The 4,336-nt window shown below is 38.7% G+C and overlaps 1 long non-coding RNA gene across 1 annotated transcript; it reads right to left on the bottom strand.

Moving 5' to 3' along the window:
• Positions 1-854: 854 nt before the first annotated feature.
• Positions 855-4,085, bottom strand: LOC132605071 (uncharacterized). Its single transcript, XR_009569012.1, has 3 exons — positions 3,361-4,085; positions 2,245-2,290; positions 855-1,059 (listed from the first exon to the last, which is right to left on the bottom strand). It is a non-coding gene; the product is annotated as an uncharacterized LOC132605071 (long non-coding RNA).
• Positions 4,086-4,336: the final 251 nt, after the last annotated feature.

Raw genomic sequence — 4,336 nt, 5'->3', positions numbered from 1 at the left:
TTCTTCACATGACCTTTATTACATGTTTTGGAGCGAGTCGAGGTTTCACAGGCTCCAAGGCACTTTCGTAACGCGTCCTTCTTTCACAATTATGGTTTTACCCTTTTGGTTCCCGATGTTCATCTTCCGCCTGTGTGTATGGCTACCTCCTGTCCTGGACTTCCAGATTCCCGATGATAGCGACCCCACCTTCGTCGCCACGTCCAAATCCATAACCTTTCTGAACCAACGCATTTCACTTATTGCCTATTTACAGTATTTCCTTTCCATGCTTCCTCCTGTGGGGCGTACCCGTCCTGGCCGAACCTCCTTTACCGTTCCTACTATTCAAAATCTGTATGCGGCCAATGTCATCAATGCCTCATAAAACGTACGACTACATGGCACATCCCCGCCATCCAGTACTTCCAGTTCAGGTAACAGAACAACTATGTCAGGACTTACCTCTATAAGCTTCCACAGCCTCGTTCGTTTCCTTTCGTTGTACGTATAGCTCGTATGGGGAAATCTTATTCCTTATGACTTGGCTCTATCGCACGATTTAAGACTTAAAGAAGGTCAACAATTCCTAAATGCCCCGCAGCCTCCTGTTTATAAATGTGGCCGGCTTCACACTCATAAACAGGACTCTACTGGACACGACTTTGCAGACAACCCCTTAGACCGACCTGCTCTGATACCACTTTGTTACACCCCGACCTTACTAGGGTGTGATGGGCACTCGACCCCGTATCTGGAGCCGAGCGAACCCGCTGACTCTTATTACATAAATAAACTCTGGAATCAATTCAGAATAAAATGCATAGTAAGCTCTCAATTTTTTTTTTGGGAGAGTGTATCATCACATGGAACGCGTGACATGAAATGTAATAACATATTGACAGGCGAAGCCGTCTACAAAGCTGACGCTCTATACCCACGACTCTGTCTGCAAAGTCTCTAACTGCAATCGGAAACCATGGCACATATACACTGACTCGGCTACACTCCCGGGCTAACTGGAGCTCGCCAACTTCGCTGGAACATCTTCTATAAGGGCCTCAGCTCATCTGGGTGTACCTACGCGGCATGAAACGCAGCCCCCGAAGAAGAGGGGTCAGTACGAGCAATGTACTGAGCATGTAAGACATGAACGACAATACAAGGAGAGGTACCAGTGGAGATAATCACAAAGGAATCATATGGCATCTCATATGGAACATATCATGTCATATCATATCGTGTCATATCATATCATGTCATATCATGTCATATCGTGTCATATCATGTCATATCATGTCATATCGTATCATATCATGTCATATCATAGCATATCATGTCGTATCATATCATATCATGTCATATCATATCATATCGTATCTTGTCGTATCATATCATATCATGTCATATCATATCATATCATAGGGAGTCATATAGCGTATCATAGGCTGATTGAGATACCTGTACATATGAATGCCACTTAGGGCGGAAACCATGCATGCTTATCGGGTCATATCATATCATAGCACCGAACAAGTCGGCTCGCCCACATTGCGCCGAAATATGTCGGCTCGCCCATATATCCCGCGTCCGGGCATCCCGCGTCCGGGATGATAATGCCAGCTGACCAGGTGGCGATGAAACATGTGTCCCTTCCCCATATCCCCATATACATGTATCCCTTCCCCCCCCCCCCCCCCTCCCATATACATATATAGCATGCATGAGAGCCCAAGGAAAGTCATGTGTCTATCGGAGTGACGTAAGGTCGGTAACCTCCGATTGTATTATGGAATCATCATGGTCGTCATGTCACGCCTTGAAGGAACAATTATAAGGTGAGACTATCAATGAAGAACATTATCTCGGGAAAACATAAAACAGGATCATAACATATTACTTCATATATTTTAAAACCTTCAAAATAGTCATTATCCAAAAGTTGCTTAACATTTCATATCGTCGTATTCATGGTAAGAACATATCCTTGGCATATTCGTCATAGACACTTTCTCAGGTCTGGCTTCATTATTGTCATCATAACTCCGTAGTCGCTGTTTTAGTTATAAAAACTTTCAAAATCGTAAAACTTGGATTTTGGAGAAAAATGTATATTTTGGAAAACATTTATAACTTTTGGAAAGGAAATCATGGTTTGAATTCATAACTTCTAGCTTTTGAAAACAAGGACGTTATGGGGAACATTTATAAGACTACATCATAGGATTCATGCCATAGAAAGAAAAGGGCTTAGCCTTAACATACCTGCGCCGCGCCTTACTAGCTACGCTTATTCGTCCAACTTGTTAATCTACAGTCAAAGGAGTTCACACATTCATTAGATCCTTTGTCATATACTTGCCTTGACCTTTCAAGCACATTCATTTATATTCTGCCGAAATTTCGGCAGCATCTACCCTGTAAATACACCACCCCCGAGATTCTAACTCGGCCAAATTTAGCAACAACAATCCGAGAATGGAACTCGGCCAAACCAACAACAATATTAGCAATTCATTCTAGCAACATTCCAACATTTAATTCAATTCAATTCAATTCAATTCACATAATCTTTCAACGACTCAATCCACATATTACTTTGCCCGAAACCGTCCAATTCAACAACAACCATGCATGTCATCATCATTCATGTATGCTAACTTCAACAACGACCTCCATTCTTCATCACATAATCCATAACAACGACAACTAGAATGTCAAATAACATCAATTTACCTTAGCTTACCAAAACGCCTATTATTTGACCATAACCACTTCCTACATATTTTCATGCATTTTCATCCATCTTTTCTATATATTACAACAACAAACAACATACTTCATATAATTAATTCAATCCTCTCACACAACACAACACATATACACGGCCAACACTACTCCATACGGCTACCATTCCAACATATTATATTCATGGGTTTTCATTCATTTTACATTATGGATTTCACCATACAACAATTAAACTTCTAAATAAAATCATTTCACCTTGTCTACACAATACTACACATATTCGGCCATACAACAACATTATACACATCTTTATGAATTTCACCCATTTCTTGACATTACAATCACAACCAACATACTAAATACTCTTAATCCATTCTTCCTACACAACACACCACATGCACCACACGGCCACATCTCTATATGCATGTTTTCATGTTTTCCATCCCTTTTACATTATAGAATTCATAACACAACAATCAAATTACTAAATAATATTAATTCATCATTTCAATCCAACACCACATATATTCGGCCAACATACAACTCACCACAACTTCACGAACTTCCTTCCTCTACACACTCCACAACATACACAATCATCTATAACATATGAAAATAAGGTTTAAACCTTACCTTAGCACTAGTTCCTTTTCCCGGCTAGAACCTCATTTTTGCGAAACGAATGATTCACTTGTTCCAACGAATACTCCACATTGTAGAGAGCCTTCCACTTAGTATAAAAGCTTGAAAGAAATAATTTTTCTTGATCAAATCTCCCATGGCCATGCTTGGCCATACCTTGGCCGAACCCTCTTTTTTTTTTTTTTTTTTGTTGTTCTTTCTTTCTCTCTAATTTAATTATGAAGACCTCTTATGTATATATATATATATATATATATAGGTCTTCCATCACTTATCCATATTTGCAATTTAGTCCCCCAATTATGGTCACATGCCCTATTTCTTTCTTTTTTAGAATTCTCTCCCTTTTTCTTGATTTTTCTTTTCTTTTCTTGATTTTTCCTCACTTGGTCAAAGAAGACCAAGTGTCTTCTTTCATACAGTTTAGTCCATCTATATTTACACTTTGCCCCCTTCACATATAAAATGGCCACATGCTCCTTTCTTTACATACTTACTTACTTATTTATTTATTTATTTTTATTTTATTTTTTCTAGAATTTTCTTGAACTTTGTGAAATTACCATTTTATCCCTAGCCTTCCATAATATCACCATGGTTCTATTTTGCGAATTTCCTTTTTCGCCCTCAACCTGTCTTAATATTTCCATAATACTAATGTTGTGAATAATATTTATAACCCACTTGTTCATTGAAATACATTTGGAAGATGGTCATTCCCTTAACTTCGTTACGACTGCCTTGGAATATCCGAACGTATAAAATACGGGATATAACATTTATGATCAACTTCATCAAACTAAGAAAGCCAAATGTAAGAAACTCATTAGAGATCATCCAAGTCAAGAAATTTCATTGGAGGTGAACTAGGGTTTTGGCTCAAGTGAAGTATTTCCACCCAAGGCTTATTCCTACACCATCTAAGGTAAGTTTTATGGTCTTTCCATGTTATTTAATGTATTGAGAG

The sequence above is a fragment of the Lycium barbarum genome, chromosome 8 (assembly GCF_019175385.1).
Source record: "Lycium barbarum isolate Lr01 chromosome 8, ASM1917538v2, whole genome shotgun sequence".
Lineage (NCBI taxonomy): Eukaryota > Viridiplantae > Streptophyta > Magnoliopsida > Solanales > Solanaceae > Lycium > Lycium barbarum.
The sequence above is the reverse complement of the archived record's forward strand: the minus strand, read 5'-3'. Positions and strand labels throughout refer to the sequence as shown.